Raw genomic sequence first — 24539 nt, 5'->3', positions numbered from 1 at the left:
GTACCTAAAATATCTTCTTCCAGAGAAAGAACAGGGGAGGAGAGAAAGATGAAAGAACATATGCCAACAAAGACTGTAAAATGTTAGCATCTGTTTAACGTCCGTGCTAGGAGCATGCCTGTCATATAGGGTCCCGTAGTGTTCTCTCTAGGCTTGAAGTATTTATAAATTGAAACATGATTTTAGAAAAAGAAATCATGGGAGAGCCGAGGTGGCTCAGTCAGCTGAGCGTCTGATTCTTGGTTTTCAGCCCAGGTCATGATCTCACGATTTCATGGGTTTGAGCCCCACATCGGGCTCTGTGCTTGGGCACAGAGCCGCGCGGGATTCTCTCTCTCCCTCTCTCTGCCCCTCCCCACTCACACTGTCTCTCTCAAAACAAATATATAAACTTTTTTTTTTAAGAGAAATAAAAAGAAATCATGTTTGGAAAAAACACGTAAGTGTCATGACATAATTGTAAGATGTCTAAAATCCTCCTTTGCCTTAGACAGAACCAGTACTCTCTGCCCTCATCATTCACTTCGGCTGCCGGACTCGATGCCAATGGCTCTTTCCCTTTTTCCCAAAATCAAAGCTTCCCAAAAAGAATGAATATTTGTCAAACTCAAAAATATTCAGACGAATGTGAATATTTCATATTCATAGCTCTGAAGGCCACGTAAAAAGGATTCCAGAAAGCAATAGCAACATCAATGGAAGCATCAAAGGACTGCATCTATTCCAAGGTCACTACTTTGAAGAGAGTAAAATTCATTTATACTGTAAGTCTGATTTTTTTTTTTTAATTCAGCAGCAACTAAGTCATTCCTCTGATGACTGTCAATGTTATCCCATGTGGGAGTCAACACACTGCACCGAGAATGTTCTAGGAGGGGCTGCTAGTGCCAGTGTTACAAACGACACCACGTCCTCACAAGAAGTATGTGATTCAACACAAGGCTCGCACAGTGGTTGTAAATTATTGCGGATCTTCACCTCAACCAAAGGGGATTTACCTAGGTATTTTGCTCAGAAAATGGGAAACATGTTAATCAAACACTGAACCCCATGGGTCAACAGAAAGGAAACGCTATTTTCACGGTGAGATCAGATCCAGCAGGTGCACTAAGGACAGAGCACACACGAGGGAACAGCAGAGGAATCAGAGAACCTGACCAGCATAGAGTGAAGCATTCACCAGAAGCAACAGCCGCCTGCATCATTTCTGAATCTGCTCACTCTCAAATCCTATAATAATCAGAAGAAAAGCCTGAAAGCCTCCAGCCCACTCTGCAGACAAGAATTCCACTGTCAATTGTTAGTTAATTATACAAAGCCTTCATTATGTTTACAACATACATTGCAATACATTCAATGAAGCATTGACATGTTTATTCATGAATGTTTATTTATTTCACAAATATTTATTGAGTGCCTACTATGGCCAAAGGCTAGACGGATGTAAAAATGATGAAAGAATACAGCCACATCTCTGCCCTCATCAAGTGTCTGGAAATGAACCACATTGCTCCCCCTACTAAATGACAAATTTCTTCTAACAAGACTTTAATTCCCCTTTCATTTGTCACCGTATGAATCTACCTACAAAAGGGTTCCTATTAAGCCTTCAAATCTACGAGGTTACACACCCTGTCCCTACAAAGTACGACAGATTGGGATTGCTGTGTTCCTGGTTCTCACCTAGTAGAACTGATACAATGAAATCATTAATATGTAATTCATCTTACTGAAGAATATAACCACGCTTTATGTTACAGGAGCTACTTGACAATTAACTTGGCTTACCTGACAGCGGCCATATGCTAGCAAAACTGGCCAAAAAGTACCGTTCTCTCACTCTATGCCAACCACTATTAAGTATTTTCCACTTATTAACTCATTTAATCGCCTCTGCAACCCAGCAACATGGTATTATTTTTATCCCCAATATACAGATACAATATACGTACACACATGAGGGAAAATGAGGCACACAAAGACAACGTGCCCCAAGTCACACAGCCAGTAAGTGGTTGAGGTACAATTAAAATTCCCGCCCAAACTCTTCACCACTACACAAAATTGCCACAGAGACAGACACAAAAGATGTCAGTAAAACCACAACTCATAAAGAAACATACAAATCTTGGGGATTTCTCCTAAAGAAAGAACACAGGTATATGAGACACGGTTAATAGCATCTGTCTTATAGAACTGTTCAAATAGCAAAAAGAGGAGGAAAAAAAATGGAAGGGCCTAAAAATCCAACAGCACAGGAATTAGGGTATCTAAGTAAATTATCTCTATACCTTCATAAAATAAAGCCATTAAAATATATGGAAAAAGAGTGTTTAGTATCAAAAGAAACATTTGTGGGGGCGCCTGGGTGGCGCAGTCGGTTAAGCGTCCGACTTCAGCTCAGGTCATGATCTCGCGGTCCGTGAGTTCGAGCCCCGCGTCGGGCTCTGGGCTGATGGCTCAGAGCCTGGAGCCTGTTTCCGATTCTGTGTCTCCCTCTCTCTCTGCCCCTCCCCCGTTCATGCTCTGTCTCTCTCTGTCTCAAAAATAAATAAACGTTAAAAAAAAATTAAAAAAAAAAAAAAAAGAAACATTTGTGGGGCCCCTGGGTGGCTCGGTTGGTTAAGCATCTGACTTCAGCTCAGGTTATGATTTCTCCATTCCTGAGTTCGAGCCCCGCGTCGGGCTCTGTGCTGACAGCTCAGAGCCTGGAGCCTGTTTCGGATTCTGTGTCCCCCTCTCTCTCTGCCCCTCCCCCACTTGCACTCTGTCTTTCCCTCAAAAATAAATAAACCCTTTAAAAAATAAAAAAGAAACATTCATGACATTCTTCAGAGTACAAAGTACAAAATTTACAAAAATAAAATAACATGATCTTTCCTTTTTAAAAGAAAACCATATCAGTATTCATAGAAAACTAGCTGAAAAGAACAGATAATAAAATTTTAATCGCCACACAAGTTGTCGTATTATAGGTGATTTTAATTTATTAACCTTTGCTTGTCTATTTAAAAGTTTTTCTCTACAAAGCAAAAGCCCATCTAATAATTAAATGACAGGTGTCAGTCGGGGCACCTGGGTGGCTCAGTCGGTTAAGTGTCCGACTTCAGCTCAGGTCGTGATCTTGCAGTTCATGGGTTCGAGCCCCACGTCGGGCTCTGTGCTGACAGCTTGGAACCTGGAGCCTGTTTCTGATTCTGTGCCTTCCTCTCTCTCTGCCCCTCCCCTGCTGGGTCTGTCTCTCTCTGTCTCTCAAAAATGAATAAACATTAAAAAAAGAGGAAGAAGAAATGACAGGTGTCAGTCAATAACTTACATCCAAAATTAATATCAAACAAGTGCCTGCTTTGCCACCATATATACAAAATTAATATCAAAGACTATTTATAAAATGCCTACAGATACATAATTGTTATTGACCCCTAATAAATCTTTGGACTGTGTACCCCAGTCTTTTAAGATTTTGAGCACGTACTTCCAATATGTCAAAATCTCATTATTTTGGAGGTGCCTAGGTGGCTCAGTCACTTGAGTGCCCGATTTCAGCTCAGGTCACGATCTTGTGGTTCATGAGTTTGAGCCCCATGTCAGGCTCTCTCCTACTGGTGTGGATCCTCTGTTTCCCTCTTTCTCTGTCTCTCCCCTGCTCATGCTCTCTCTCAAAAATAAATAAAACGTTTATAATTTGCTGTTGTTGTTTTGAAAATACATACACTCTCTAACTTTATGAACATTTAAAATTTCCATGAAAATTGTAATCTTAAAAGACAGTGTTTTAGTGGGTAAGAGTTTCAGCCAGGGAAGATGAAAAAGCTCCGGAGATGGAGGGTGGCAATGGGTGCACAGCAACGTGAATAACGCCACAGAACTGAACACTCGAAATGGTTACGATGGTCAATTTTATGTTACATCTATTTTACCACCATAAAAAAATCAGTAGGAAAAAAGTTAAAACTAAAGTAAATAGTAATTCCAATTCTAGTATCTTAGTTTCATATCCTAAGAGATTATCATTCTGTAAACTCACAGAGCATAAACCCTGTGTGTCCTCAGAAGACTGGAAACAGGGGCGCCTGGGTGGCGCAGTCGGTTAAGCGTCCGACTTCAGCCAGGTCACGATCTCCCGGTCCGTGAGTTCGAGCCCCGCGTCAGGCTCTGGGCTGATGGCTCAGAGCCTGGAGCCTGTTTCCGATTCTGTGTCTCCCTCTCTCTCTGCCCCTCCCCCGTTCATGCTCTGTCTCTGTCTGTCCCAAAAATAAATAAAAAACGTTGAAAAAAAATTAAAAAAAAAAAAAAAGAAGACTGGAAACAAAGCACAATGTAACGTGGAAGAAAGTGGGTGCCCTCGCTGGGAAAGCACGAAAGCCTTCAGGGAAAACACCACAAACTTGAGATGAAGCTTAAAGATGAGGAGGACTTCAACAGGCAAAAATGATGTGCATGTACGTGTTTCTTAACAATAGTAATCTCCTCCAACTTCTTGTTTTTTTGTTTGATCTCCAGAATTGCCTACGAAGCTGATTTCTACTCACATAACCTAATTCATGGGAGCACGATGAGCAAAACAGAGGTAGGAAAGCCAGGGCAGCTATGAGGGTACAGTGTGCATAGAGGAGGAGGAGGAGAGAGACATTTACCCTTTATTTGTCAGAACCAGACGATTTCCGGATGGTGCCATGATGGGTTGAATATTCACTTTTGAAGGAACCGTTGGGCCCAAGTGTATGGGACTGAACATAGGACAAAGGCAGGAGCTAGGAGACAGTAAAGGTGGAACTGGAATACGGAGGAAATGATATATAAGTAGTTCTGATAAGACTTGAGGATTATTTGGACACAAGGGTCGAAGAGAAGGACAAAAGTTGATCCCTATCCTAGAATCAGATGAAAAACAGAGGGGTCATACGGAGCTATTTGGGGGGAAGGAAAATGAAAATTCTGGTTTCAGTTAGAATTTGATGGTATCAAGATACAGGTAGGTTGATATGTTCACCTTCTGGTGGAAATATGAGGCTTGAAATGTAGAATTTTGCAGTCATATCCAAATGAAATAAACAAGACCGTCAGTCAACAGTGCCTAGATGGCACATTCAGATGTAATGGCCTCATACTCTATGTAAATAACTGAACCCCTGAGAATTAAAAATCCTGGGAAGGGAACAGACCTTTTGTAAGTGGACCATTTGTTTCAGAAACCAATTTCTTTCAGCTTGGGTAAGTCTTAATTAATTGTTCCGTTAGCCAATAATCAGAAATCTAGCTATAAAAGATAGAAGGGGTACGAAGGCAAAAAAAAAAAAATGTCATATATCAAATAAAAAAGAAAAGGCAGTTGTTAAGAAAGTAACAACGACAGTAATAAGTGCTTCAATAAGGTAAACAATCTGTTTTGGGGGTAGAAGGGGTAGAGGGCTAATAGACATGGTCATTAAAATACCTTGGAGGGGAATTTCGGATGGAAAGGGTACCAGTAGGTTTTAAGTGTTAAGCAGTAAGTGAATGATGAGGAAGTGAGGCAGCCAGCAAAAATGACTAATCTTGAGAAGCTTGGCAACAAAATAAAGGAAGTACATAGAATTATAACTCCAAGAGAAAGCAGGCAAAGAAAAGGATGGTTGTTCTATTTGGAGTTAGAGAAACCTGAGCATCCTTATTGAAACTGGTAAGAAGAGGAAGAAAGAAAATGCAAGAATAAAAAGCAGAATAATAGATAAAAAATAATGTTCAAGAAGAAGGAGGAAAGATTATAGAGAGGACCCTTTAGAAAGAAGGACAGATGACTTTTTGATAAGAGGGAAAGTACTGGGGTGCCTGCGTGGCTCAGTTGATTAAGCATTTGACTCTTGATTTCAGCTCAGGTCATGATCTCACGGTTCTGTGAAATTGAGTCCCACACTGGGCTCCGTGCTGATAGTGCAGAGCCTGAGATTCTCTCTCTCTCTCTGCCCCTCCCCAGCTTACACTCTCTCTCTCAGAATAAATAAATGCACTTAAAAAAAAATGGAAAGTGGGGCGCCTGGGTGGCGCAGTCGGTTAAGCGTCCGACTTCAGCCAGGTCACGATCTCGCGGTCCGGGAGTTCGAGCCCCGCGTCAGGCTCTGGGCTGATGGCTCAGAGCCTGGAGCCTGTTTCCGATTCTGTGTCTCCCTCTCTCTCTGCCCCTCCCCCGTTCATGCTCTGTCTCTCTCTGTCCCAAAAATAAATAAACGTTGAAAAAAAAATCAAAAAAAAAATTGAAAGTAATTTTTTAATTAAGAAAAAAGAGATCAAATCAGAGATCTATTAGATCACCTTGAGATTGTCAGGGAAATAAGAATCAAGGTCATCTGCTAAGACTTGAATAGACTTGAAGGGAGGGAAAATATTTTGTTAAGTACTAACAGGTATGTCACAGAAGTCAACATGGGATGAGTGTGTGTGTGTGTATGTGTGTGTGTGTGTGTGTGTGTGTGCATAGACACCTACCCTTTGATTAAAATATGACAAATCTCTTTCAGAAACTGTGAATAACCCCAGGAAGTCTATTTCTAGTATATATCTTGGTTTTTCTTCTGCATTAAAGTTATCTTAGCCTGGGGGCACCTGAGTGGCCCAGTGGGTTAAGCCTCCAACTCTTGATTTTGTCTCAGGTCATGATCCCGTGGTCATGAGATCAAGCCCCATGTCAGACTCTGTGCTGACAGTGCGGAGCCTGCTTGGGGTTCTCTCTCTCCCTCTCTCTCTTTCTCTGACCCTCCCTCGCCCACACTCTCTTTCTGTCTACATAAATAGATAAACATTAAAAAAAAGTTATTCAAACGGTCGCTATCTTTGTATATAAGTCTATTTCAAGATAGTGTACAGAGGAGGAGACAATGTAAAACAAAAACATTCATTTGTCAAAGCAATCATATGACAGAGTAAGAGGCAGGACTCAAGAGAGAAATATTAATATATTATAAGGCCCTGAAACACTCAGTAATTAATTTTTCAGCAGGAAGACAGTTTTATTCCAATGGTAAGAACAGTTGTCATTGCCAAGGCATAGGAGAGAAAGAAAAAAAAGAAATCAAGGAAACTCGGATGTGAGTAACAGAGAAGCATGGTCATACACTAATTCCTGTACACATGAACCTCATCCAAAAAGGAAGATGGCAGGATCTGATAACTGTAAGGCAGGCTGCTGCCACTGGAACTGGTTCTTCCAGACAAAAGAAAGGGAAGGTAAGCCAGCCTCATAATATCAAGTGAGGATTTAGATTTCTACTGCAAAGGCACCAGATGGACCATAAAATTCTTCAACGGCAGAAATATCAATTCACTCAACAAATATTTAACACCTATGTTCTAGACACTAAGCTAAATGTTGAGGAGAGAGAAACAACTGGCTTCCTGTATAGTTATCTGTTGCTCCAAAGCTCAGTGCCTTAAAATAATAAACAATTGTTATCTCAGTTTCTGAGTAGGTGGTTCTTGCCCTGGGTCTTTGTGTTGGGCATCCCCGAGAACACCTCCAGATCCAGTGATCACTAGGAGGATTCACATACATATAGTAATACTCATGGCTTTGATTACAGCAAAAGGATATAAAGCAAAATTCAGTACAGGGAAAATTTGCATAGAATGAAGTCCATAGGAAACTAGGCACAAGCTTCCAAGAGTCCTCTCCCCATGGAATCACACAGGACAAGCTTAATTCCTCTAGCATCACATTGTGACAACAATTTGTGAAATGTCGTCTACCAGTCTACCAAGGAAGCTCATCAGAGACTCAATGTCCAACGTTTTTACTGGTGGCTGCTCTTATAGGCACCCTCTGCCTAGCACATACTAAATTCCAGCCTTCCAGATAAAAGCAGGTGCTCCCCATAAATGCTATTGTTTGCACAGTTTAGCCAATGTCAACCATTCATCATTAGAGAATGGTGGGAACCTCCCCTAAATCCAAGTTTCCAGATGGCAGCCAAGAGCCAATCTTGGAAGCAGACCTTTCTAAGGATAGCAGTCTAGGGTCTGCTGTGTTAATTCCTCTCTACACTGTGTCTCATGAAGTTGCAGTCAAGCTGTCTACTGGGGCTCCACAATCTGAAGCCTTGTTGGGGCCAGAGGGTACACTTATAACAAAATTCACTCACATGGCAATAGGCCGGAAGCTCTTCACCAGTGGATGTCTCCACAAGGCTGCCTGAATATCCTCAACATGATGTGCCCCAGAGTGAGGGATCCAAGACAACAAGAGAATGACAGCATCCCCAAAACGGAAGATACCATCTTTAATAAACTTATCTCAAAGTGACATACCATCCCTTCTGCTATTGGGCACAAAGACCAACCCTACTACAAAATGGGAAGGGGAAGGAATTAACAACTCTGAATGCCAGGAGTCAGAGATTAATAGGGGCTATCTTAGAGGCTGGCTACCACAGTCACCCTCAGGCTCCCAATGATTCCCATCGGTCCTACCTGTAGTATACACTAACCCCTCCAACAGTCGCTAAAAGTCCCACCGAATACTGGCGTCAGCTCCCAGTCCAGACTCTCACCCTCTAAATAAAGTCTAGTCATGGGTGAGGATCCTTGAGTGTAGTCCCTGACATTCGGCCCACTGAGTACGGTTCCTAAGTACTCCTAAGTTCCTGAGTACGGTTGTCTAAGATGTGTGCAACCAAAGCAACCGGTTATCTGTCTCCACACATTCAGCATACAATGGCGGGGCAAACAGAGGATAATGGCTATAAACCCTTGCCCACAAAGGAGGAAATGGGAAGCATGTAGGGCTAGCAATTCTGAAATCCTGGAAAGTACATGTTGTGAGTTCTTTGCTGAGGTCTGGGAATAATTCTCCACTCTTAACTCCACCCTCTGGACTCTTGGTTTGGGCTTCCCTGCAGTCCTTCCATTTTCATGAAAGGCAACAAGTATTTGCAGCTGAGTATTTTTCTCTGCCTGCTTCCTACTTCTTGATACTCGGGGGTCAAAGTCCTCTTTTCATTTTGTACTATGTGACTTTCATTTCAAGCTGAGGGTGCCTCTTCAAGTGTAATGCTCTTAAAAACTTTGAAGGTCTTCTGTGAGTCCTTTTAGGCTTCATTCCATTAGACAAAAGCCACACCCACAAATCTCTTTGCAATGGGTCCTTCCTCACCTTGGGCTTTTGCTGAGGTACAATGTCCTTGAGCTTCCAAGAAGCCCTACCATTGACCAAGAGGGTCTAGAAAGGAAACTGTATCCCTTTAGAGGGTCTTTTGGCTGACTGCACAGTTCTCTGAAGCACCATCTTTGATTTTTGAGATCTTTTTTAAATTTTTTTAATGTTTTTTATTTTTGAGAGAGTGAGAGAGAGAGAGAGAGCACAAACAGGGAAGGGGCAGAGAGAAAGGGAGGCACAGAATCCGAAGCAGACTCCAGGCTCTGAGCTTTCAGCACAGAGCCCAATGTGGGGCTCGATCTCACAAATTATGAAATCATTAGCCAAGCCAAAGTTCAATGCTTAACCAACTAAGCCACCCAGTCACCCTGATTTTTGAGATCTTGAAAAGATTTTACAGTCACACCCCTGGCTTCATGTTTGGAACTTGTTTTCCTAAAAGTGCCCCCTAATTTGATCTTTGCTCAGAAGCCATTTCTTAATTTAATATCACGTGGCATCTGAAGAGGCTGGAAATCTTCAAAAACAGCAAGTCCTGGCTCTTTTTGTTCACTAGTTCTGCCTTCAGTTTGTCTTACAATTTTCCTATAAGCAACAAGGGGGAAGAAATGGAAGAAACAATACTATTTAGAAATCTCCAGTTCATTAGGTACATTTTCTACTTCCCATATTACTGCAGATGACAGTATTGCTCATTTTTTTGCCACTGCATAATAAGGACTCTGCCTTTTCCAGTTTCCAATCTGATTCTGCTCGTTTTCCTTTAAGCCTTCACCGGTGGTCTCCTCAAAGTCCTAACTTCTGTGAACAGTGTACTCGAGGCACTTGAAGCGTTCGCCAACACGTCCCTCAAAATCCTTACAGCTTTCCCACCGTGCACTGCCTAGTTCCAAAGCCACTACCATATTTTTGGTTTTTTGTTATATCAGTACCCTCCCCGCCCCCCTTCTGGTACCAAATTCTTACTAGTTATTGATTGATCCATAATAAGTTACTTCAAAGCACTTAAAACAACTAGTATGTATTGTCTCACGTAGTTTCCAAGCATTAGAAATTGGGAGGCGTTTAGAAGGGTGGTTTTGGCTCAGGGTCTCCTGTGAGGTTGAAACCAAGCTGACAGCAGGGCCCGTAACATCTGAAGGCTCAACAAGGGGAAGACGTGCTTCTAAGCTCATTCGCATGTTTGCGGACCAGCCTCCGTTTCCAACTAGCTGTCGCCACATGCACCTCTCTCCACAAATTGCTAGTCTTCACAACATGGCAGCTGGTTTTCCATAGAGCGAGTGATTTAAGAGAAAGAACCCAAGATAGAAACCCCAGTCTTTTATAACTTAATCTGGGAAATGACATGTCATCACTTCTGTTATAATTTCTTTGTCAAGGGCATGAATACCAAGAGGTAAGGATCACTGAGGACCCATCTTGGTGGGCGGCTACCCACCCATTTCCTATCTGGAGGTCTTCATGGGATGACAGCCATCAACTACTTACAACAAAATTTAATGAGGGCCATAATAAACACATGGAAAAGTCAGCACCAGTTTGCCCTGAGGGATCCAAGAAGACAGGACAGGGGGAGGTGATGTTTCATTCAGGGCCTAGAGGAATGAATGAGATTTGTCAGATGCATGGAAGCTTTCCAAGCATTTCTCTTCCTGCATATCCTACCTGCCTGGTAAATTTGATAACCTCAAAGCTCTCCCTAAGAGCAAATATAGAATGACTTAATTTAATATCAATATTTTTAGGGGACACATCACCATTTAACAGATGAAGCAGAAGGTATAATGGTAGATGATGGATGCTAGGCTTGCAAATGGCTCATCTAAAGGTTGAATTTACTTAAGGGGGAAAAAAAGATGAATAAAGTAAAAACACACAGTTTGATAACAAACGTGCAAGTCATAATAAATGCCCTTAATCTTGTAAAGCACACAACCATGCCACATGTAATAGTGATTATTGGGAGAAAGAAATCCTAACCCAAGGACCCTTTCCAAAGAAACAGATGTAGGCGCTATTTAAAGGGTGGATGGAAAACGAGGCCAAGCAAGTATGCTGAAATACTAAAAGCTCCCCTTTTTTTATTTCCCGTTGAAAGAGTGATACAATCATTTAAAATTTTGTGAAGTATAGAGGCACCTGGGTGGCGCGGTCAGTTAAGCGTCTGACTCTTGGTTTCAGCTCGGGTCACTGATCTCACTGCTTCCTGAGTTCCAGCCCCACAGCAGGCTCTACTCTGGCAGCACAGAGCCTGCTTGGGATTTTCTCTCTCCCTCTCTTTCTGCCCCTCCTCCACTCTCATTATCTCTGTCTCTCTCAAAATAAATACGTAAACTTCAAAAAGAAGAAAATGAGAATTTGTGAAGTATAAGTAAGCATAAGAAAGGAAAATCACCGATGACCCCCAATCTTAGGAATAACCACTAATTAGATTATAGACCGTTCCCTCTCAGACAGCTGGGGACACATGGAGATGAACACACACACAGACACACACAAGCACGTATGGATGGAGGTGTGCGTGTGTTAATTTTGGAACCACGTCACTTTTGGAAATGGCTGTTTTTCCTGAATATAAAATTAACACAAAAATCAATATATGCATAATGTTGTTCTTTTTTTTTTAAAGTCGAAGCATTATAGAGCGTTATGGGCTAGAAAGTAAAATTCACCTGTAATTCTTCTCAGGGGAAGAAACACTGTTTACTCTTAACGTCGGGTATTTTTCTTACAGGCATTTTCAACGCAAATATGATTTTAATGCAGAAATCGGCTCATGCTGTTTTCCTTACCGCTTCTCTCGTTTAAAAATACGCGATGGCTATCTTCCTCTGTTAATACGTGCACGCTACATCATTTTTTTAACGACTACATAATCCCCCAATACGTATGTACCATGAGCTATCTAACCAACACCCTACTCGCGAGACGCTGTTCTGCTCCCGATCTCCCGCCGTGGCCAATCACACCTTTACGCACACATCTTTACACACCAGTCTCCTCAGGAGAAACCTCTGGGAATTAGAGTTGATTCACCTTAAGAATCACATATTCCACCATAAATGCTGCACCAGTGCACACACACCAAGAGTGTAAAACTGTCTCCAGCCACCACCTTCACCATTACCGAGTGCTATAAGCAAACACAGTTGTAATTTTCATGTCTTCAGACGCAAAAGGCAATCGATGCGTTAAGACACTATATCCTCAAATGTTTAAGTTATCTGAACTTCTTCGTAAATTATGCATTCTTGTCTTATGCCAAATTTTCTTGTCAGTGTTCACTGGGTTTGTATTGATTTGTAAGTCCCCTCCCAACCACTCAAATGCACCTCCAGTTATATTTATATTTATATTATATTTATATTTATATTTATATTTATATTTACATACATTTTTTTAAAGCCCAGCAGCAAGGTCTTACCAGCAGAACCTAAATGAGAACTCACTGAGCTAGTAAGTGGTTGAGCCACATGCGAATCTTCCTGACTCCAAAATGCAGGTTCTTCCCACAGTGGTGGCACTGCGCCAACCGGCCACCTCCTCAGGACTGAAAGCAGGCAGTCCCAGACTTGCTCACTACAGTCACCGGGCAGCTCTTAGAACTCCTGCTGCCCTCTGGTCCCCCCATGTCAATTAAACCAGGCATGGCATTTACTGAGGATGCCCACATGACTCCAAAGGACAGCCACATTCGGATGCGTTGGCTGAAGATTTCGTCCCCCAGCTGCCAAGAACACTGCTGGCTCATAGCTCTCCACTGTCAGCTCTCTCCCCAGGTCCCCTGGTTGAAGGAGTAACTTACTTAGCCCCGGCTCAGGTATCCCCCAGGGCCTGTGACATCTGATGACTGGAGGAAAAAAGGTATAGAGACGCATCCTTGATGCCCAGGTCCAGAGTCCCCAGTTCCAGAGCCCCGGGGGGTTGGGATAGGCCTTCTGGCTGCAGTGGAGCCCGCGTTCTCCCGCTGCCCAGTCCCACCCCCTCACTTCCCCCCAAGTGTGGACCCTGAGAGATGCTCCCATGATGTCCTGCCTACTCATCCCAGAGGCTGCTTCCCGAGGGCACCCAGCCTGTGTCACGTACCATATGGAACTTCCCGCAAAGAATAAACAGAATCTTCCTCAAAGGCTTTGCCCACATATGAAGGTAGCAATCAAAGCACATTCAAAAATCCTTTCAGGTGGAGTTATTGTTAAATGAGTACGGTGTTTCTGTCTGAGGCGATAAAAAAGACTTTGGAAATAGTGGTGACAGTTGCACAAAACTGTGGCATTTTATGTTTTATGTCTTTGGCCATAACTTTAAAAAATTAAGAATGTACTGCTTGGGATTCTCTCTCCCTCTCTCTCTCCCTCTGCCCCTTCCCTACTGCTCACTCTCTCTCTTTCGAAATAAACAAATAAACTTAGAAAAAATTGATAATGTAGCATGCCACACACCATTGAACGGTATACCTTGAATGTGTGAATTGTTGGTATATGAGTTATATTTCAAAAAGCTGCTAAAAAACCCTTTTGGTGCAATGTAAGGACGTGGTAGTCAACGAATGAGAATAATAATAGCCTCAGCCCTGTTAATCTGTAGAACAATGACAATAATTTGAAGCCCTCATCAAAGGGTTTTGTCTCACTCGTTGTCTCATTCCCTAAAATATAGGAACAAAATGCTTATTGATTTGTACTTTACCTATCTTTGGTCAGCAGTAATTCGGGATTTATACGCTGAGTGGTATGGGGAAAAGAATAAGCAGTTTCTTGGGCCAGCTCCCAAGGCTAAGGATATTTAAAGACCACTCGAGGGCTAAGATATTGGCAACGTCACTAAATTCAGTCTTGCAGCAGTACAAGCATTCAATTTAACTGGAGCACAAGCTCACACGTACAGAAAACCACCACGAAGCTAGATAACGGACCTGTTTCTAGAGAGAAGCAAAACAGGCTTGTTTATGGAAAACGCGAGTGTGCCAAAGGCAGCAGTGTCCAGAAGATAAAAAATGCAAATACCCATCTCCCCAGAAACACAGTCTACCGCCAGCCGCTCCTCCAGCATTTGTAACGTACTTCACATCTGCAAACTCCTCCATAATCACTATCATTAGCCATCCCCAAGGAGCCCAGAAACTTCCACTTTTTGAAAGATTGGCCAGCCTCTTATCTCAATGCATACCTTTCCTTAACAAGAGCCCTCCATTCAATAAAGGCCAAACCTCCGAGAAGGGGAGCTGTCACTCCAAGGCTGTGGTTTCTGCCCCTAGCCCTCCACAATCAACGTACTACCAGAAACCAACCTGATGGTGTACAAAGCTTATTCACTGAAGTGCTTAAGAACGAAAGAAAACACTCCTGTCAAAAATGACACCCAAAGCACCATGGGAATAAAACGGGATAAATTTAGAGCTAGAGGAACTTGAGCTTTAGCCTTGAATCTGCTGCTGGCATCCCATGCGACTCTGATCCAATTAACTAACCACTCTGAATCTCAGTTCCTTTATCTGTAAGATGGGCTTAATGATAATACTGCCTATCTCACAGATTGTTGTGGGGTCGAATGAAATGACTGGATATCCAAACACTTCAAAAACTGAAGTTCTACACAATGGGAAGGAGGACTAGACCACTTCCGGTCGCTAAACAGCTCCAGAGAAACACAGCTTAGGGCCTCTGAGAATAACATAGTGGTTTAAATATAAGAGTAAGGAAGTGAATTTGACTGAGAGAAGAATATTAATCCAAGTTACATCTCGATGCATCCATTTCATAACCGACTTGAGACCAAGCTGATTATGTTGTGGAAGCCACTAACCAAGGTGTGAAAGGAAATAAGAGTTAGAATTAAAAAAAGAGCCTCAGGGTGCCTGGGTGGCTCAGTCAGTTAAGCATCCAACCCTTCATCTCACCTCACAGCTGTGAGTTCAAGCCCCACATTGGGCTCCACGCCCAATTTTTCAAAAAAAGAAAAAAATATATAAAAGAGGGGCGCCTGGGTGGCGCAGTCGGTTAAGCATCCGACTTCAGCCAGGTCACGATCTCGCGGTCCGTGAGTTCGAGCCCCGCGTCAGGCTCTGGGCGGATGGCTTGGAGCCTGGAGCCTGTTTCCGATTCTGTGTCTCCCTCTCTCTCTGCCCCGCCCCTGTTCATGCTCTGTCTCTCTCTGTCCCAAAAATAAATAAACGTTGAAAAAAAATAAAAATATATATATATATAAAAGAAAGAATCTTAATTTAGAGAAATAAAATCATTTCCATCTGACCCTAGAGTTTGTTTGCTTTGTTGTCATTGTAGTGTATGTTGCTTTTGCTTATTGTCATAAAAAGCACTGGTGTAAGATACTCCATTCCTTCTGGAGCTTAGCCATACCTACTTTCTTTTCTAGAAAAGATCCTGAAGAGAACGAAATTTTCACTGCACAGCAATTCTCTAGTAGATTTTAAAGGAATCCAGTGAGGTAAGGCAAAAATCATCAGCACACTGATTTCATATTCCGTAAATGTATAACCTCTGAAATTTCAGAGTCAGGGACTTATTTTTTCCCCACTGAACGAAGACTTAGATTGGGACTCATGCGTGTTCCAAATTTAGCTGAGCCTCCACGGCTGGAAGCGGTTGCTTAACCACCGCACACATTTGTGTATTACCTCACAGGTTGCCAGGAGAGGCCGTCGGCGGAACCAAACAGCAAAGTCAAGTCAGACACGAACAGCTGGCCAAAAAACAGATCCTGGAATCAAGAGAGAATAGATGGTGTTCTTCCTTTGACCCCCTTTCCTTTAGGAACTCCTGGTCGGGAAGGGGGGAGAAATCAGGATACGTTCGGATGAGGGAAGTCATTTATGATATTTAGGCACTGAAGAATTAACCAACTTTAACACAAATAAATTTTAGTCTCCCATCTTCTCTCCTCTTTCCTTCCAATATCGAATTCCTCGAGGGAACAGTCCACAACTTCTTCCTCCGTTTACTTACCATACACTAAACAGCTCTCTCAGAGTTCACCCACCACAACTGTGTCATCACCAAGTCAAGTGGCCTTTCATGAACATTTCTCGTCCTCCTTGTGGCATGCAACACTACTGGCCATTCCCTTTTCTGGAAATAGCTCCTCCCCTGACTCCTCTGATAATACTCAACCTGGCACTCCACCTATTTTCCCTACTCCATTGCCTCTCCTGGCTCTTGATGACCTAAGACCCCTGGTTTCTGCCTTGGGTATTCCCTACCACCCACAACCATCAGAGACATGAGCTTTTCTGTGGCTCTCTGTCCAGCTGTATGTGACAACACCCAACCACCTCTCTCTTGAAAATGAAGCCCATATCTCTAATTGCCTGCCCCGTATTTCCATTTCTCCCACTCATTACCTAATATCCAAGATGGAACCCACCATATTTCCTACACAAACAACATCCTATTCCTGACTAACTTTTGTTCTTCTCATTTTTCAATATCAAAGCCATCCTTCCAACCCACCTACATTTATAAATTTCCAAGTGTCATGAATGGCTCAAGAAGTCCCTCATATCCACTGCTTCCTTTGCATGAAAAGATACTGCAATCACTTCCTATGTGAATTCTTGTTGGCTGGTAGCTTTTGAGTCAAAAACTTCTGTACCACAATACCACCAGATCATTCTTCCTGTAGTAATGTGTGTGTATCACAGCCCTGTTCAAAAATTGCCAGGGTTTCTGCTTTTTAAATCCAGATTTTTAATCCTATCATCCAAGGTTTCCCATAATCCAGCCTTCCTCTCTCAAAACCCAGAAGGATGCAGTGTTCAGATGGGTTTGGATTCCAGCTGTTTTCGTAAACTTGCCTTGAAGTTTCCCACGTCACTTTAAATGCTTTTTTGTGCCCCACCTGCCCCTTACTATCTCTACCTATTAAAGTTATACCTTTTTTCAACACCTAGCTCAAATAACTTTTTTTTTTTATTTCTTCTGTCAAAGAGAAGAGTGTTTGACATGCCTACAAGGCATTGCAATTCTTGGGGCCTTTACCATGGTCTGTGAATTGGACACTTTATCTCCTCTTTAGATCACAAGTCTCTCAAAGAGATGGGCTCAGCATCAAGGTTTGCTGAAAATAGCATGAACTTTGAAACCAAAATAATGAGGGTATGTTTTCACTTATACTGGCTAAATGGCTCTAAATCGCTTACACTGGCTAAATGGTTTAGTTCCCTCATCTGTAAAATGAACCCATTATAATTATGGTGAATTGATTTGCTTACCTCAGGGGTGGGCAAACTATGGCCCATAGGCCAAATCCAGCCCACTACCTATTTTTATAAATAAAGTTTTATTAGAACACAACCATGCTCATTCTTACATATGCTTACTATGGCTGCTTTTGCACTGCAATAGTAAAGCTGGGTAGCTACAATACAGACGACGTATTTTAAGACTAAAATATTTGCAATCTGTACCTTGGGGGTGGGGGTGGGGAAGCTCTTCCTTACCTCCATTTCACTCTCTTTTTTAGGTGGAGAGGTAGAATAAAGATATTTTCCAGACCTCCCTGAATCTAGGGGTGCAGGGGTTAACTGGGTTCCACTAATTATATACATCCATGCAAGGAGGTGTAGGTAGGTAAGATGGGGGTGATCTTCTGGCTCCTTGACTGCTCACTGCCATAAAGGAAAGTCATGGAAACATAAGACTTTTGAACCCCAGCAGTGTCCCAGGGCCCCTCTCCAGCTTTCTGAGGGTCAAAAAGCAGCTGCAGCAATGGCAGCAGCCACAGGGACTTTCTGATCCCAGCTTGCCAATACCAGGACGGCAACTGCAAGGGTGCCTTCTGACCTTGGTCCCATATTGTTCTGGAAATTTTTCCCCTGAGGCTCACCCTTCCGGTGATTTTGTAAGCACCCGATTCTCTGTATTAAATCCCTTCTTGTTTGAAAATTTATAGCCAAGTTTCTGTGTCTTGTACTGAACTCTGACACAGAGCCAAATGATAAATATCTAGTTGAGTTATTGAGACATGAAATGACAGTGTCTGTAAAAGCACTTTATAAACAGTCAAGCTAATGTTTTCTGTAAATCTTCATCTCATTCCCCACATACCACCCCACACCACAGATTCAGCACAGTGCCCCCATCCCCCAAATGCTCCACAGCTCTCTTCCTCCTACTTCTGCTTGAGCAATCCCACCTCTCCTCTAGTTCCAGTGGCCCTAAGGATCAAGAGTTAACTTATTCGGAAAGGTTAATACAAAGCTAACTCTCCAGAACAATGCACATGCATTAAAACTCCAATGTAACTTCCAAGGTTCATGGGCCTTCTGAATGTTACCAATGGACCTGCTAGGTTATAAAGCCCTGATCTTCTATGCTAATGAGCATCTGAACCTGTATATCAAGCCAGATCCATCTCCTGAGGTTAAGCCTGATGTATGCACCTGCCCACTGAACCTCCTGTAGGCAACTCAAGCTCGGTGTGTCCACATGTGGTTTTATCTCCCCCACTTCTACTCTTCCTCTGTTGTTTATGAAGTAAGTGAATGATGCTAGCATCCTTTAAAGATGCAGTGCCGGGCACCTGGGTGGCTCGGTTGGTTGGGCGTCCGACTTTGGCTTGGGTCACGATCTCGTGGTTTGTGGGTTCGAGCCCTGCATCGGGCTCTGTGCTGACAGTTCAGAGCCTGGAGCATGCTTCGGATTCTGTGTCTCCCTCTCTCTCTGCCTCTCCCCTGCTCACACTCTGTCTCTCGCTCTCTCTCTCTCTCTCAAAAATAAATAAACATTAAAAAAAATTCTTTAAAGGTGCAGTGCTATTCCTTCCTTCCTTCTCTAGACACAGTTGCCAGGACTTGACAATTCTACATCCCTAGTTGCTTTGGAATCTATCCACATCCCCATCTCCACTGTCAGTAATTTGTCCAGCCGCCTCCATCTCCAATCAAGATTGCTACAGAAGCCCTCGAATCGGCCTCTCTGCTTCTACTCTGTCCTCTCCAATCCAATCCCTTTCCTGCACCTTAAACATACGTGTCAAATCCAACCAGTCTTTCTTGTTTAAATATTTAATAATTCTGTGTCGTTTTCACCATCAGCCTTTCCCATGCCTCTTGAATTGCCTCTATACCACCCTACTGTAGGAGCAAACGTTTCCAGAACCAGTCTTTGTCCTTCCCAAGGAGTACATGCCACCCCCTCCCCATGATGTCCTTTCTCACCATTTTATTTCCTACTGCTACTCTTCTATCCCACCTACACACACACACACACACACACACACACACACACACACACACGCTTTCCTCCTGGCTAACACCTCATCCTTCAGTTCTCAGCTTAGACACTATTTAATTGCCTTATTTACCAAATGTTAATTGAGCCTCTACCATACGCCAACCACTGGGCTAGTCCTGGAGATACAGCAATAAAAAGACAGTCACAATCCTTATCTTCACAAAAGTCAATCTTATAGGGCATTAGATAAAAAAATGACAAGTATGATGGTCTCCTCGTTGCCCCCCTGCTGAGTCAGGATTCCTCCACTCTGGGATACTGTAACCCACATCTGTGACTACCCCCCAACCCCAACACCACTATTCGCTCATCCGTCAATCCCAAGGACCACATTATAAACTCCTTACAGGCAGGACTGTGTCTCACTTATCATTTCATTTATCGTTAACACCTTGTACCATATGTATCTGACACTCAGGAATTGCTTAATAAATCCCTACAGTTTATGGGAATTCAATCAGTAAATATCAGCTGAATGAATCTGCTCAGCTTAGGAGTGGCCCAATAAGGGGATATGTTGCAAACGATTGGGTTTGGGGTTCTCGCTGTTGGCTTACCTGGGCTTTGCCAATGCCTCAAATCATAGTTAACTTGCTTCTAACCAACACTGGACTTGCTGTCTGCATTTCATGTTAAGCAGCTATTCCCAGCAGCCTTTCTTGCCTCCAGGATAAATACCTGTGTGCTCAACAGTGTACCTCATTAGAGGCACCCCCTGGCGACTCCGGAGGCCTCGGGAGGCCAGTCACCAAGCTGTGCCCTTGGTCACTAGAACCTAAGCAACATCGAAGGCAGATAAGCACAGGGGACTCAGCAGCCAGGAGAGGCCCAGGAGCTCAGCCACTTTAGATCCCAGAAGCTGTGCTCCAAATTCCCTGCTAGGCCAGCCCTGAGTCTGTGTGTATAAATTACCACATTTCTTAATGTGTGTGAAACTGGTGAGGAACAGGGGGAAAGCAAAGAAAAACTGAAGGGTGACTATGCTCTCCTTTATGAAAAATAATAAGGCTGTTTGGATAAATGCCAATAAGAGTTTCTTGCATATATAACAATACAATTAAATGATCATTTATGAAGCACCTGCTATGTGCCAGGTTCTAACCTCCTGATGTGCATGAAGTCATTTAATTCTCTCAACACCCCTATGAAGTGACCTCTATTACCATCTCATTTACAGATTAGTAAACAGAGGCCCTGTTTAAGGAGCCTCTCCGTGGCTGCCTCCCAGCCGGTGACAGAGCAGGATACAAACCATCAGTCTGACTCAGTCCAGGATCAGAAAGTCTACGCTTAGAGCCCTGTGAGGAAAGAGGCAGTGTTCTCACTTCATCCCGCCAGAGTCCCAGTCCCCAACGCAGACAAGGCTCAGGCATGGTGCTATCAGGCAGGACTGAGAACACATTCTCTGCGTTAAGGGTCTGCCCCTCCGTCTGTCCAATTATTGCCATCAGTATGAGGATCTGATGTTGCCAGATCTTCCTATTTTTCAAAAAATGGAAGAAATCTAGACTTTTTAAATTGGGGATAAGAAAAGGGAGGGCTCACAGAGGCTTTAGCCAGAGGGACTGACAGGAACATGGTAATAATAACTGAGAGAGGCTTAGGAGGGAGGAAGAGGGTTAAAGAGCACCCAAGGGCACCTGGGTGGCTCAGTCGGTTAAATGTCTGACTTCAGTTCAAGTAATGATCTCATGGTTCATGGGTTAGAGCCCCACATTGGGTTCTGTGCTGACAGCTCAGAACCTGGAGCCTGCTTTGGATTCTGTGTCTCCCTCTCTCTCTGCCCTCCCCCACCTCCCTCCCTCCCTCCCTCTCTCTCTCTCTCTCAGAAATAAACATTAAAAACAAAACAAAACAAAAGATGAAAGACTGTCCAGTTCTAACATGCTGAGTTTCCAGTGCTAAAGATGCTCTGAGGGACATAAGAACTCAGTCTAGAGCCAAGGACCAGGGGTGCAAATAATAGAGAAGGTTCTGGTTACTTTGTTATCAGGCTACCCTACCTCAGCCCTCAGCTCTACCAAGAAAACGATTATTTAAAATACTCCATTCTTGTTTGTTCTGAGGATGGTGAAAATGCAGGCTGGTAGGAGTTTCTTGGTGCTGCCACAACAAAGTACTACAACTGAGAGGTTTGAACAACACAAATGGACTGTCTCACAGTTCTGGAGGCTACAAGTCTGAGATGAAGGTGCCATCAGGGTATTGCTCTCTCTTAACGCTCCAGAAAGAAATGTGTTTCAGTCTCCCCCCCAGTCTGACAGATCCTTAGCTATGGCAGAACTCCAATCTTTACATGGTGTTCTCTTTGTGTGTGTCTGTGTCCAAATCTCTCTTTTTGTAAGGACATCAGTCATATTGAAATAAGGGCCACCTTACTCTAGTATGACCTAATCTTAACTAATTATACCTGCAATGACTCCACTTCCAAATAAGATCACCATTTGAGGTAAAGGTGGTAAGGGCTTCAATACAGTTGGGGGGTGGGGAGACAAAATTCAATCTATATCAAAGCTCTAAATGGAGGTTTCCTTTCTTCTAGAGTCAGGATCCACAGCAACAGGATTAAGGCATCTAAGAGACTTTATGTCTATCTCTACCTCAATAAAAGAATGGGATACATTAAAAACAAAAAAAGAACAGGATTAAGGCATGCCACTTTTTAATGTTTATTTATTTATTTTGAGAGAGAGAGAGAGAGAGAGAGAGAGAGAGAGAGAGAGAAAGGCAGAGGCAGAAAGAGAGGGAGAGAAAGAATCCAAAGCAGGCTCCATGCTCAGTGCAGAGCCCAATGTGGGACTCAATCTCACAACCATGAGATCATGACCTGAGTTGAAACCAAGGGTCAGATGCTCAACCGACTGAGCCACCCAGGTTTCCCAACGTGTCATTTTCATCTATGGAAAATCACTATATTCAAGGAACCATGCAAGTCCTACAGGGAATACAAAAATGAAGTAGATCCAATTCTCAAGGGTCTTCCAATGAAGCTAGATGGAGAAGACACACACAAAAGCTGTCCAACAAATAAGTAGGTTATAGTTGACTTGAAAGTAATATAATTATCAGGGCCCCTAGGTGGCTCAGTTGGTTAAGCATCCAACTTCAGCTTAGGTCATGATCCCATAGCTCATGAGTTCGAGCCCCACATCAGGACTGTGTTGACAGCTCAGAGCCTGGAGCCTGCTTCAGATTCTGTGTCTCCCTCTCTCTCTGCTCCTTCTCCATTCATGCTCTGTCTCTCTTTCTCTCTCTTAAAAATAAATAAACACAGCTTCCTTTCAGCCGGAACCGCCATCTTCCGTAATTCGCCAAAATGACCAACACAAAGGGAAAGAAGAGAGATACTCGCTATATGTTCTCTAGGCCTTTTAGAAAACATGGAGTTGTTCCTTTGGCAACATACATGTGAATCTACAAGAAAGGTGATATTGTGGACATCAAGGGAATGGGCACTGTTCAAAAAGGAATGCCCCACAAATGTTACCACAGCAAAACTGGAAGAGTCTACAATGTTACCCAGCATGCTGTTGGCATTGTTGTAAACAAACAAATTAAGGGCAAGATTCTTGCTAAGAGAATTAATGTACGTATCGAACACATTAAGCACTCAAAGAGCCGAGACAGCTTCCTGAAGAGTGTGAAGGAAAATGATCAGAAAAAGAAGGAAGCCAAGGAGAAAGGTACTTGGGTTCAATTGAAGCACCAGCCTGCTCCACCCAGAGAAGCACACTTTGTGAGAACCAATGGAAAGGAGCCTAAGCTGTTGGAACCCATTCCCTATGAATTTATGGCGTGATAAATGTAAAAAAAATAAAAGATGTCAAGACTGTAAAAAATAATAATAATAAATAAATAAATGAACACAAAAAAATTGTTTTAAAAGAAAGCAATATAGGGGTGCCTAGGTGGCTCAGTCAGTTGGGCGTCTGACTTCAGCTCAGGTCATGATCTCACAGTGGGGGGGTTTGAACCCTGAATCAGGCTCTGTTCTGACAGCTCAGAGCCTGGAGCCTGTTTCTGACTCTGTGTCTCCCTCTCTCTCTGCCCCTCCCCCACTCATGCTCTGTTTCTCTCCATCTCTCAGTAAATGAATAAATGTTAAAAAAATGTGTTTTTAAAGAAAGTAATAGAAATATCATCAGAAGCAAATGGCGGTGGAGGGAGTCACTTCTGTCCTTAAAAATTAGGAACTGATCTTTAGGTAGAACTTTTATCTCAGTATTGAGAACAGTCCAGAATTCTGACAGATGAAGACTTAGGGTTGAGGCCGAGAAACTGAAGACATTTCAAGAACATAAAACAGGTTAAACAAAGGAGAGAGAAAGCTCAAGCTGTGTTTGGATTGGGTCTGTTTGCCCAGAGAACTGGGTATGTATTATGGAATCATGTGATACAAGACTAAAATTAGTTTGGCGTCATCTGGTTGAACGCTTAAATGACAGAAAAGGGAATTTTACATGTAAATTGGTAGGCACTTGGGAGTAATGTGGGTGGCCAAAAGAAGTAGTTTCTCTGCTAATAGCTGAACACTTCCCAAATCTTGGGAGAGATCAAGACATCCAGGTACATGAAGCTCATCTCATGGGTCCTCAATAACACTTGACCCAACGATGACTTCACTAAAACAAGTTACAATAAAACTATCAAAAATCATAGACAAAGAAACAATTTTGAAAGCAGCAAGAGAAAGAAATGTGTTATATACAAGAGAATGCTTATAAAGCTATCAGCTGATTTCTTGGCAGAAATCTTGCAGGCTCAGAAAGAACAGGATAATATATTCAAAGTGCTAGAAGAAAAAACTGCCAACCCAGAATACTTTACCCATCAAAGATGCCCTTTGAAAATGAAGGTTAATAGAGAACTTCCCAGACAAACAAAAGCTGAGGAGTTTATCACCACTAAACATACCTTACAAGAAACACTAAAGAGAGTCCTCAAGTAGAAATGAAAGGATATTAATAGCATAAAAAATCTGAAAGTATATAATTCACTGGTAAAAGTAGGTATATAATCAAATTCAGAAAACCCTAATACTGTAAAGGTAGTGTTTAAATCACTTAACTCTGGTATAAAGGAAAAAAAACTTTTAAGAAAAAATGACTTAAAATAACTATAGGTACAGGGTACCTGGCTGGCTCAGTCAGTAGAGC

General features: G+C 42.7%; 1 protein-coding gene and 1 pseudogene across 13 annotated transcripts in view; one reads left to right on the top strand and one right to left on the bottom strand.

The window, feature by feature from the left end:
* Positions 1–24539, bottom strand: part of RGS6 (regulator of G protein signaling 6) — a 629079-nt gene that overhangs the window by 521120 nt on the left and 83420 nt on the right. Inside the window, exon 1 of one of the 13 annotated variants that reach the window (XM_047862122.1) lies at positions 15768–16051. The exons of the other annotated variants lie outside the window; for them this stretch is intronic. The gene's annotated coding sequence lies outside the window, so the exon portion shown is untranslated. Of the gene's footprint in view, positions 1–15767; positions 16052–24539 lie in introns of those variants that run through there. 13 annotated transcript variants of the gene reach the window in all.
* On the top strand, positions 22700–23182 carry LOC125167673 (60S ribosomal protein L21-like; annotated as a pseudogene).

Source organism: Prionailurus viverrinus, chromosome B3, assembly GCF_022837055.1.
Source record: "Prionailurus viverrinus isolate Anna chromosome B3, UM_Priviv_1.0, whole genome shotgun sequence".
Taxonomy (NCBI): Eukaryota; Metazoa; Chordata; class Mammalia; order Carnivora; family Felidae; genus Prionailurus; species Prionailurus viverrinus.
The sequence above is the reverse complement of the archived record's forward strand: the minus strand, read 5'-3'. Positions and strand labels throughout refer to the sequence as shown.